The sequence below is a fragment of the Rhipicephalus microplus genome, chromosome 5 (genome assembly GCF_043290135.1).
Source record: "Rhipicephalus microplus isolate Deutch F79 chromosome 5, USDA_Rmic, whole genome shotgun sequence".
Taxonomy (NCBI): domain Eukaryota; kingdom Metazoa; phylum Arthropoda; class Arachnida; order Ixodida; family Ixodidae; genus Rhipicephalus; species Rhipicephalus microplus.
The window spans coordinates 205,258,886-205,272,078 of record NC_134704.1 but is presented as its reverse complement, the minus strand read 5'-3'; positions in this window follow the sequence as shown (position 1 = coordinate 205,272,078).

Genomic DNA, 13,193 nt, shown 5'->3' with positions numbered 1-13,193 from the left:
TTGAATGGAGTGACGAATGTGAGAGAGTCTACCGTGACTTGGTGCACAGAATTTCTTCTGACCCCGTTCTGCGTATACCAGATTTCACTTTACCCTTTGAATTGAACACTGACGCCTCACATTATGGGACTGGTGCAGTGTTGTATCAAAAATGTATTGAAGCATCTGGCCGAGAAAAGCGACACGTAGTCGGTTACTACAGTTACACTTTCAAGCCGTCTGAAACAAACTACACTACTACGGAAAAAGAAGCACTGGCGGTTCTGAAGGCCGTTGACTACTTCCGCACGTACCTGGAAGGTACGAAGTTCACTTTGTTCACCGATCACCAGGCACTCACTCATCTCTTGAATATGACCCAAACTAAAGGGCGTATCGCCAGATGGGTGAATTACTTGCAGCAATTTGACTTTACCATCTCGCACCGACCAGGACCGCTTTTAACCGATGCAGATGCTCTATCAAGATTGATGGTACAAAACAACACAGAAAAATCTGAAGAAATCAATGAAGTGAAGCTGTGGGAAGGCTCAGAACAACTGGTTTTTACGGAAGGTCGGTATCAAGTCCCACCAACTCTTGTTTCCAAAGTGCTTTACTTGTACCACGATAGCCCAGAATCTGGAGGACACGACGGCTTTTGGCGTACCTACAACAAGTTGGTCAAGAGGTTTACGTGGCCTCACATGAAGAAAGACGTTAGTCAGTACGTTCGTTCATGCCATGTGTGTCAAGTACACAAAGTCAAGTATAAACAGCCTACGGACACCATGATACTACCTTGCCACTCGAACGTGCCTTTTGAAGTAGTTCACCTGGATTTCGCCGAACTTAACAAGAAACGGGAAGGAGTCAGAAAAACGCAAGCTTTTCTGCTGGCCATAGATGAATGCACCAGGATGGTCGCGGCACGAGCAGGAAAAGAAGATGCAAATAGCGTCATAACCCTTCTCGAAAGGGACATGTTTAGAACTACGCGGACAATCGTATGCGATAACGGCCCCGCGTTCAAGAGTGAAAAGCTAGTAAGATGGGCTCGAGATCACAATGTATCGATCAAGTTCTGTGCGCCATACCATCCTGCGGCGAATGGGCTTGCAGAACGTGCCATACGGGACGTGAAACAATACATCAAGATGTACGATAGTTTTCCTGGGGGATGGAAATGTTCTTTAGAAGCAGCCGTAAAACATCATAACCGATCCTACACAAGTGGCTTGGGGTGCAGTCCACAGTACGCTTCTACAGGAGAGACCCCTATTCTGCAGGCAGACCGTGAGTTGGGACTCTTGGAAAACCTCAAGATTGTCGAGGAGAGGCAACAAAAATCACAGGAGGAGAGGTACCGAAAACGAATGAAAAAGAATTTCGACAAGAGGCATCGAGCAGACATGCCAGACATTCAAGTCACCGACCTCGTACTAGTGAGAAAAGGAATAAGAGATTCCAGTGCCAAATTTTATGGGCCTTACTCTGTGACCAAGACAGCCACCCAGAACGGAATTTTGAAGACTGTCTGGTACACTGGTGAACGTGGATCTGTTGAATGTGCTTCAATTGGGAATGTCTTCAAGTATTACCCCAGGAGGGGTAATTAAAAGAAAGCGGGAAGGGTGAAGCGGTATGAGCCTTTGGACAGAAGATGAAGAAGCGCGAGGGCCGGGGCAGGAAAGAAGAGGGGGATGAAGTGAAAAATAAAGCAGATTAAGATGGACGCCAGTTCCATACTGAAGCTTTAATGCTGTTCCGTTATTTTAAGTAGGAACACTACAATATATATATATATATATATATATATATATATATATATATATATATATACATACATATATATATATATATATATATATATATATATATGTGTGTGTGTGTGTGTGTGTGTGTGTGTGTGTGTGTGTGTGTGTGTGTAGTGAAAGAAGTATATAACTTTAGGCTCATTTTTCCGTGTTTTGACTTGATTTTAATAGATCTAACAAAAAATATGCCAAGAAATGTACAGGGGAATTTATTAGAGCAATTGTATTGTAAATGTCAAAAAAAAGAAAAGAGGGTGAAAAATAAGTTGCCGTGAGCAGCAACTGAACCTATGACCTTTGGATAACGCTTTCGATGCTCTACCACTGAGCTACCATGGTGGCTATCCCCCAGCTATGTTTTTGGGACTATATGTGAATTTAAACGTGGGAGTTTCAGCGCCACCTGTAGCCATGGAGGCGAGTGTTGCACACTCTTTATGAGCCTGTTTGACGTCACGTAGCACGTGAACTTATTACGAGCTGGCTGCTGACCAACAGTCCCTCGTTTACAACCTAACGGCACCAAGTCTGCCAGTACGAGACCCTCGGTAATGATTGAGGGAAAGAAGTGTATCCTTAAGGGCCCGTTTTTCTGCATTTTGATACAATAGTATTGAGATATACCAGAAAATGCATAGGGGAAGTTATTAGATCAATTGTAGTGTAAATGTCAAGAAAGAAAAGTGGGTGAAACGTCAACTTGCCACAAGCAGGTTTCTGCTCAGGGCAAGTTATTTTTTCAACCACTTTCCTTTCTCGACATTTACATTAAAATTGGTCTAATAACTTCCCCTATACATTCCTTGTCATTATTGTCTGTCATATTTCACACACACACACACACACACACACACACACACACACACACACACACACACACATATATATATATATATATATATATATATATATATATATATATATATATATATATATATATATATATATATATATATATATATATATATATATATATATATATATATATATATATATATCTTGCCGTGGGCGGTGCATGCCCATGGCCCGTTATCTTTTCACATACTTTTCTTTATTCCCATTTCCTTACAACTGGGTCTAATAGCCTCCCCTACTCCCCTAAACTCTCCTTGGCATTATGGTCTGTTAGATTTCATGCGGATTGCGCCAAAACAAGGAAAAACGAGCCCATAAGTACACACTTTTCTCTCTCTCTCCATCATATATATATATATATATATATATATATATATATATATATATATATATATATATATATATATGTGTGTGTGTGTGTGTGTGTGTGTGATTCGCAAAAGAACTTCATTGGGTCCGGTGCACATATATTGAAGAAAAACAGGAGCACACTTACGAAATGTGGTTACTTTTCTACTCAACGTTTCGGCCATAGCAATACCTTCGTCAGGATCCTTAAGAAGGCCATGCCACAGGCGAAACGTAGAGCAAAGAAGTATCAAAGTTTTGTAGGTGTGCTCCTTTATTTCTTTCTGCAATATATATATATATATATATATATATATATATATATATATATATATATATATATAATATATATATATATATATATATACATATATATATATATATATATATATATATATATATATATATATATATATATATATATATATATATATATATATATATATGTGTGTGTGTGTGTGTGTGTGTGTGTGTGTGTGTGTGTGTATACGAAGCACACACCACAACCTTTGTGTGGATGAGTGCGAAAGTGTGTAAGCGCTTGTGGGATTTCCAAGTTCCCTGAAACTTTTTTTATAATAGGACCAATTACTAACTTATTCATTGATATGTGTACTTCAACGTCCCAAAACCAGCATATGATTATGAGAGACGCTGTAGTTGAAGGCTCCGGAAATTAAGACAACTTGGAGTTCTTTGAAGTGCACCTCAGTATGAGCACACAGGCCTTCGGCATTTTCGCAACCATCGACTATGCAGCCGCCGCCACCTGCGGTTCAGCAGCCCAGTACCTTCGCCACTCGACCACTGCAGAAGAGCGATTTACCAACTTGCCTAACAGCAAACTTAAGTGCGAAAACTTTTATTACTTCCTAAGTTTGGGCAAGGGTCCGAAATTCGTCAGGTAGGCCCGACCATGGCTTCCCTAATGCAGGTTAGTTACTTGCAACACGCTAATTCTTTTCGATCAAGTGATTCCTTTCTACTTGCGGTGTCGTGCCCCCCTGACATCCTTGATTGCTGGCGTAGGTGGCGTAGATTATTGTGTGAATCATTGTGTTCTTTCGCCGTGAATGCCCATTTAGTTTGCCTTCTGCTCATGCTCGCGGGAGACATTGAATCTAACCCTGGTCCTTCCCCCACACTTGAAAGTATTGCTGAAGCCATCGCTCGCATTAAAAAATCGCAAGACACAGAGCTTTCAGAATTGGCCCTTATCCGAGCAACACAATCAAACATGGAAGGCTTGGTCGATCGCCTCTCCTCCCGTGTTGACGCTCTTGAGCAAATTAACGCAGCCCGTGCCACTGATCCCACTACCGAGAATGGTAATACCCTATCTAACCTTTCTTCCAGCATTAAAACGCTAGCCGAAAAATGCGATGACTCAGAGAATCGCCTCCGCCGGTGCAACCTGCTATTTTTTGAAATACCCGACGTCATTAACGAAACATGGGCCGAATCAGAATCGCGTATAATCTCGTTTTGCACCGAAACACTTGAAGTTCCAATTACTTCCATAGATATTGAAAGAGCACACAGACTAGGCCGCTTTCAAGCTAATAAAAACCGCCCGATTATAGTCACCCTGTCCAGATTTAAAGATAAGGCTAGAATACTTTCCGCTGGCCCGAAACTGAAGGACTCGTTATTCTCTGTACGCGAGGATTATTCAGCGCGTGTAAGATTGGCAAGGAAGAAGCTTTTCTTGTATGCGCAGGAAAGCAAATTCGTGTCCTTCAAAATCCGTTTCGACAAGCTTATCGTTGACAAAAAGCCTATCGTTTATGATGCTGAATCGGACAGAGTTATAGAACTGAAAGCATAGCGTTCACTGTGTGCTTCCAGGGTTCCGTCCTCCCCTCCTTTCGAGTCCATCCCAACTAGAATCGCTCCTCCAGTCTATCAAACTACATCTATCCTGCTTACGAATATCCGTAACTCTATGCCCAAAAAGGAAGCTGTGCAAACTCTCCTTGAGGACACCTGCACCGACATCGCAATCCTAACTGAGTCATGGCTAACCCCTGATATTCACGACAATGAATTACGTCACAGCAACACCCATTTCACGTCTTACAGACTTGATAGAAACAGACGCAGAGGGGGTGGTATTTTAGTTTTCGTGAAAGACAGCCTACCCTCCCAAACTGTGACAATCAGTACTAATTTTGAAATTCTTCGCGTTGAAATAATCCTTCCCACGTGCAAAAACATTCTTATAACCTGTTACCGCGCACCCGACTGCGACCACTCTTTCACAGATGACCTTCAAAATGTTCTTTTTGATCTGACATCCCGATTTCCTCAGGCAAACTTCTTGCTATGCGGGGACTTTAATTACCCTGATATTGACTGGGACAACTTGTGTGCTAGTTCACGACAATCCAGAGATTTCCTCGAACTGTGTCTCCTTTTTAACCTATCGCAATCAGTCACAATGCCAACTCGTGGCACAACCACTCTTCATCTTGTTCTTGTCTCCAACCCAGATTTAATTCAGTCAGTGTCATGCATTCCCGGTCTGAGTGACCATAATGTTGTATTGTTTTCATTGTCCATTGCCTTACCTTCGGGAAGACCTTCGAAAAAATTAATACGCGACTTTAACAACGCCAACGTCTCGACGATTAACTCTGAACTTAATAAATTTTTGGTCTTCTTCACCCTGTCCGCTTCTACCCGAACAGTTGACCAAAACTGGTTATTGTTCAAGCGGAAATTATTAACCCTTATCGATAACCACGTCCCCCTTATTCGTGTTCCAGGCGATGCTCAGCGACCATGGTATTCTAATCTCCTAAAGAAACTATCTAAAAAAAAACGTCTTTTTCGCGCTGCTAAAAACTTTGAGTCAATAACAAAATGGAACAGATATTTCGCATGCCTTCGTGAATACACTCACTTGCTGAAGCGCTCCAAAAAGAAATTTTTTCATAATTACTTGCTTAACATTGCCCGAACTAATCCAAAGAAGTTTTGGAAACTTCTCAACCCTAAAAATAACACGCACAATATATCCTTAACCAACTCCGATGGTTCACACGTTCCTCTCCCACAGCGGGCGGACGTTATGAATACTTACTTCACTTCAGTCTTCACTTCTGAACCACTTCATAGTATTCCAGTCATGCCGAGATCTAATTTTTCACAAATGCCGCCCATTGACATTACCTCCGAAGGCATCAGCAGTCTGATAAAGAAATTAAAAATATCCAGCTCCCCCGGACCTGACAATATTCCTGCCAAAGTCTTAAAGGCTACTAATATCATTTCTAGTAAATTTTTGGAGATAATTTTTAAACAGTCCATTTCTGAAGGTTTCATCCCAGATGATTGGAAACTTGGGAAGGTTGTACCAGTTTTCAAGTCTGGCAAGCGATCTGACCCATCTAACTATCGCCCCATTTCACTAACGTGCATCGCTTGCAAACTTATGGAACATATATTATATTCACATGTTGCTCGTCACCTCGATGATCACTCTTTCTTTTTTCATAAGCAGCATGGTTTTCGTTCAGGGCTCTCATGCGAAACTCAACTTTTTGAATTTACGACTGATCTTCATCTCAAACTTGATTTGTCATTTCAGACTGATGTTATTTTGGTCGACTTTTCAAAGGCCTTTGATCTCGTCCCTCACCAACGACTAATCAACAAACTTTCTTCACTTTCCCTCGATCCCCTCACCTTATCATGGATTAAGTGCTTTCTAACCCACCGGTCGCAATTCACTGTTATCGGTGGTGCCCATTCTGATACTACTCCAGTAATCTCTGGCGTTCCTCAGGGCTCGGTTCTCGGCCCGCTCCTCTTTTTAATCTACGTAAATGACCTTCCTTCCGGCATTTCATCAACGGTTCGGCTTTTTGTTGACGATTGCGTCATCTACCGTCGCATATCGACTCCCGAAGATCAGCTAATACTACAGCAAGATTTACACATCATTGATAACTGGTGCGCTCAGTGGATGATGAGGCCGAATACTTCCAAATGTAAGTTCATGTCTGTCTCACGAAAACACACTAACGTCATCCATCCGTATTCATTAAACTCAACAGTGTTATCCCAAGTGGATTCTTACCGATACCTGGGCGTTGTAATTACAAGCAGACTAACCTGGACCGAGCATATTACCAAACTAGCTGCCGATGCCTCAAAAACTCTTGGCTATCTTAGGAGATCATTGTAATTATCACCTGCAAGCCTTCGCAAATTGGCCTTTGAAACTTTTGTTCGTACTAAAATGGAATACGCATCTGCAATTTGGAGCCCTCATCAGATATACCTAATTAACATTCTTGAATCCGTCCAAAATCCTGCCGCCAGATTCATCTCCGCAAATTATGACAAATGAGCAAGCATCAGTCAAATCAAATCATTCCTCGGTCTCCCTGTTTTGTCAGCTCGACGCAAAATTTCACGTCTCTGTCTTTTTCACAAACTTTACTACAGCTTTCCTCACCTACATGGTTCACTTTTACTTTCGCCTGTCCGAACATCTCGTCGCCTATTTAATTCCCTGAGTATCCAACGTCTGAACAAATTGCTGTTACATTTAGAGATTTATTACTAGCTACCCTTGACTCTTAATCGCTGTTTGTCTTTTTTTTTGTTGTTTGTTCTCTGCCGCCTGTATATTTTTGACCGCGAATTGACTGTTGAATATTTCGTTTTACATGCTCTGTTTTCTTTTTGTTTTTTGTTGCTACCTGTATGTTTTAGTAATGCAAAAACTGTAACCATGAACTGCATTTTCATTGAAATTTGTACTTGTATTGTTCCCCCCCCCCTTATGTATTGCCCCGAGAGAGGCCCTTAAGGGTGAAATAAATGATGATGATGGCTGAAACGTAGGAAGTAATATACGTTCATGCGCCTAAGCCGATTTGTAATAATCACTGCAAGTGCAGGAAATATTCAGGTGATATAGATAGATAGATATATCGATAGATTGATAGACAGATAGATAGATTGATAGGCAGACAGATAGATAGATAGATAGATAGATAGATAGATAGATAGATAGATAGATAGATAGATAGATAGATAGATAGATAGATAGATAGATAGATAGATAGATAGATAGATAGATAGATAGATAGATAGATAGATAGATAGATAGATAGATAGATAGATAGATAGACAGACAGACAGACAGACAGACAGACAGACAGACAGACAGACAGACAGACAGACAGACAGACAGACAGACAGACAGACAGACAGACAGACAGACAGACAGACAGACAGATAGATAGATAGATAGATAGATAGATAGATAGATAGATAGATAGATAGATAGATAGATAGATAGATAGATAGATAGATAGATAGATAGATAGATAGATAGATAGATAGATAGATAGATAGATAGATAGATAGATAGATAGATAGATAGATAGATAGATAGATAGATAGATAGATAGATAGATAGATAGATAGATAGATAGACAGACAGACAGACAGACAGACAGACAGACAGACAGACAGAAAGACAGACAGACAGACAGATCAACTGACCGACCGACTACGGAACCCGAAGCAAGAGGGTTTTCTGTGGGTGGCAACCATCATGCCAAGGTGAATGCTTGAGCGTGTCGGTACATGGTGATGCGTTGATGTAGACGTCAGAGGTGAAACAATATCATATCGATGGTTGTTAATTGTGCATGCCTCCCAGAATATATTTGTGTCACGCAGTCCAAAATGAGGACCCGTTACAAGTCAGTTCCTGTTGTCAGTTTCCTTTGTCGAAATTTGGGCGCAGTTTTTCTTCCTTTGTTGACGTCCAGTATCTAAACCAGCGCCGTTTGGGTGTTCGTTTGTGCTTTTTATAGTATAGATTTATATGGTTTATAATACACTTTAATGTGTTCAATAGTATGCATCTTCGGATCTTGCGTGATGTTTTGGCAAGAAGAATGGGTCGGTAATTAGGAGGAGAGTTTGAGTCACCTGGTTTGTGAATTGGTTTTATACTAGATTTTCTGCAGTATTTTGGCACACATGCCATTGAAAGAGGAACGTGATAGACAATGCAATTATGATGCGTTGGATAAAGTACGATTGAAAATTTCTAGGTCATTACGAAGTGCGGTCCCGTACGAAGGTTTCGCAGGTACTTCCTGCTGGTTGCTGCTTGTTTGATATTGCCGCAAACCATGCATTGGGTTTGTTTATTTGTGTTTTGTTTTTTCGGCCTGGCTGCGCCGGTCTGTGCTATCGCCGTTTTCACACCGTTTCGAACAAACGCTACAACAGCGTTTCGAACAAACGCTATGGAACAACGCTTCAGACGTTCGATAGAAACAACGCTTCAAGCGTTGCTTGTTAGAGGCGCTGTTCGATCGAACAGCGTTTCTAACAAACGCTATTACGGCGTTCTTGATACAATTCAACAATTCGAGAAACCCTCGCGCCGAGGGATATAAATTCCCGCAAAGCCGATGCCGCGTCATTCGATTGCCGACGCTCACTAGCGTGCCCGTCGTTTTGCTAGCCGCTGCTTTGCCGCCTGTGTATTTTTTCTGTTGTTAGGGGAGCACAGGTTCGCTCCAATAAACTTGTTTTCCTCATAGACAACTGCGTCGTCCTTTTCTGTGTGACATCTGGTGGAGGTGCTGGGTACATGAACCCTAAGCCATCGCCAAGCCGACAAGCACGCCCAACTCGTGTCAGCCGCCGACAGCAAGGCCTTCAGCCAGAGTTTGGACCGCTCCCGGATAAAAAAAGGAGAGAAGACGTAAAAACCAAGATGATCAACGCAGGCACTATGACTAGCGCTACCAACCCTCCCGTCGTTCTGCAACAACCTCGTGAGCCCCCATCATTCCGAGGATTTCCTGGTGAAGACCCGGAAGAGTGGCTGGAGAAGCTGGAGCGCATCCACATCTTTAACAAGGGGGATGACGAAGAAACTTTTCGTCATGTCTTCTTTTATTTGGAGGGTGCAGCTCGAACGTGGTTTGAGAACCACGAAGGCTCTCTAACCGACTGGACTGTCTTTAAGAGCGAATTCTTCAATACATTCGCTACGGTTGTGCGGAAAAAACGAGCCGCCCTTTTGTTGGAGACGCGAATGCAACACCCTAACGAAGGTGTTGTACTGTTCGCTGAGGAGATGAAGATGCTGTTCCGGAGAGCTGACCCCGACATAGCAGAAGAGAAGAAGGTGCGCTTTCTGATGCGGGGAGTTGAACATGAGCTCTTCGATGGACTCATCCGCAACCCCCCTAAGACCGTCGCTGAGTTCGTCACCGAGGCTTCGATGATCGAGAGGACCTTGGATATGCGTTCGCGGCAATACGATAGACCACTCAACACCCTTTCGGTGAACCCGGTAAACGCCCCTGGATTGGCGACGGACGACTTGCGGGAGACCATCCGCGCCGTCGTTCGCGAGGAACTGAGGAAATTGTTCCCAGCAACGCCGCAGCCCCAAGTCACCTTTCTCACTGACGTCGTCCGCGAGGAGGTTCAGCAAGCACTGGGAAATTCCACGCCGTCGGAAGCATCTTGCGAACCACAAGTGATAACCTACTCCGCTGCTGCTCGTCGACCCCGACCCGTCCCAACCCGTTATCAAGAGGCCCCGCCGTACCGACGCCCAATGTCGCACGCCCGATCCCCTGTAACCCGAAACCAGGCGCCCAGGCAGACCGAGGTGTGGTGAACGCCAGATAGTCGTCCGCTGTGCTACCACTGCGGAGAGGCCGACCACGTCTATCGCCGCTGCCCGTACAAGAGGCTGGGTTTGCGTGGGTTCTCCGTCGACGCACCCCGCCCGCGAGCCGGCCAGCGCCCATTTAAGATCGAAGAATACCTGTCGAACACCTGCCGTGGACCATCCCGTTTTAACCGTTCGCCGTCGCCCTACCCGTACCAATCCTCCAACCGTCACAGCCATGCTGACTTCGCCCGTGAAAGGTCCCCTAGCCCACGAGGGGGAAACTAAAAGCAGCAACTTCTGGAGGTGAAGTTGCACAACGGCGAGAAAATGAAAACTCACCAACGACGCAAGACCGTGACTCACGACATGCCCTCATCCCGACGACCCGACGAAACCCTGACGAGACCCCCGAAAATGACGACAGCTACGCTGCGCGACGCGTACCCGAAATGATGAAGCCTGCCGCTGAGAATACGACGATGACGACGCATAGTGCCCGGCCATCAACACGTGCAAGCCGCGATACGACGCCCCGACGCACCCGAAATTCGAGGAAAGCGGCATCCGACGTTCAGTTGTCCATCGACGGCCTTGACGTAGTCACCCTCATCGACACGGGAGCCGACTACTCGGTCATGAGCGGGTCATTCGCGTCCAAGCTAAAAAAAGTTACGACCAGATGGGACGGTCCGCACATACGCACAGCAGGAGGCCGCCTCGTGACCCCAAGTGAAATGTGCACGTCGTGCGTCACCATAGACGGCACTACATACACTTCGGAGTTCGTCATTTTGCCTAACTGCTCCCGCGACGTAATTCTCGGAATGAACTTTTTGACGGACAATGGCGCAATAATTAATCTGCAGACCAGGTCGATAAAGTTTTCTTCCGATCACTCCACGACGCCACAGCCGAACCTCGCACACCGTGCTGCTGTAAGAATCACCGACGATCACGTCACCCTGCCACCCCACGCAAGCTTGATGATCGCCGTCTATTGTGAAAGTGCTGCTCCAGACATCGACGCTATCGTGGAGACTGACCAAAGGTTGCTTCTAGACAGCGGTGTGTCTGTCGCAAGAGGCATTGCGCGGTTTAAGCAACGCAGATCCCACGTTTTGGTCACCAATTTCACCGAGGAGTACCAGCATCTAAACAAGGACGCTGCAATTGCGTTCCTCGAAGAAACGCAACAAGCGAGTCAAGTGATCGCGGTCGCCACCTTTGAACGCGCACGCGCAGATGCTTCCAGGCTGCCACATCCTTTCGACGTGAACCCGGCGCTGTCGCAAGAAAATCGGGACAGATTACTGGAGTTGCTCCGTCGCTACAGCGAGTGTTTTTCCTCGAACTCGAAGTTACGTCAGACACCTTTGCCGAAGCACCGGATAATAACCGAAGATGGAGCCCGACCTACCAGACAGTCATCATACCGCGCTTCTTCACACGAGCGCGAAGCCATCCGGACTCAAGTTGATGACATGCTCAGCGACGACATAATAAAGCCATCAAAAAGTCCGTGGGCTGCACCGGTTGTAGTCGTGAAGAAAAAAGATGGCACTTTGAGATTCTGCGTCGACTACCAGAGACTAAACAAAATCACCAAAAAGGACGTGTACCCTCTTCCGCGAATCGACGACGCTCTCGACCACCTTTGCCACGCCAAGTACTTCTCATCCATGGATCTGAAGACCGGCTACTGGCAAATTGAAGTGGACGAGAGAGACCGAGAGAAGACTGCATTTATAACCCCGGACGGTCTATACGAGTTCAAGGTGATGCCGTTTGGGCTCTGCACGGCGCCCACAACGTTTCAGAGAGTCATGGACACTGTGCTAGCAGGCCTGAAGTGGCACACTTGCCTCGTATACCTCGATGACGTTGTCGTATTCGCCCGGACTTTCGACGAACACCTCACAAGGTTGGAATCTGTACTCGAGGCCATTCGTACGTCGGGGTTAACGCTGAAGCCTGAGAAGTGCTGTTTCGCGTACGAGGAACTCAAGTTCTTGGGTCACGTCGTGAACGCCGCGGGAGTCCTACCTGACTCGGCAAAAACATCAGCCATTGCGAACTTCCCAAGGCCAAAAGATAAGAAGGGTGTGCGAAGGTTTCTCGGACGGTGCGCATACTACCGGCGCTTCGTCACAAACTTCGCACGCATTGCAGAGCCACTCACGCACCTGACGAAAGAAAGCACCCCTTTCAGCTGGGAAAACGACCAAGAAAAGGCATTCTGCGAGCTGCAACAACGCCTGCAAAACCCGCCCATGCTCGCTCATTTCGACGAAAACGCCGAAACGGAAATGCACACGGACGCCAGTGATATCGGTTTGGGTGCCGTCCTCGCCCAAAAGCAAAGCGGTTACGAAAAGTTAATCACCTATGCAAGCCGTGGTCTGTCGAAGGAGGAGAGAAACTACTCTGCCTCCGAGAAAGGGTTCCTGGCTATCATATGGGCCATTTCAAAATTTCGCCCATACGTCTATGGCAGACCGTTTAAGGTTGTGACAGACCATCAT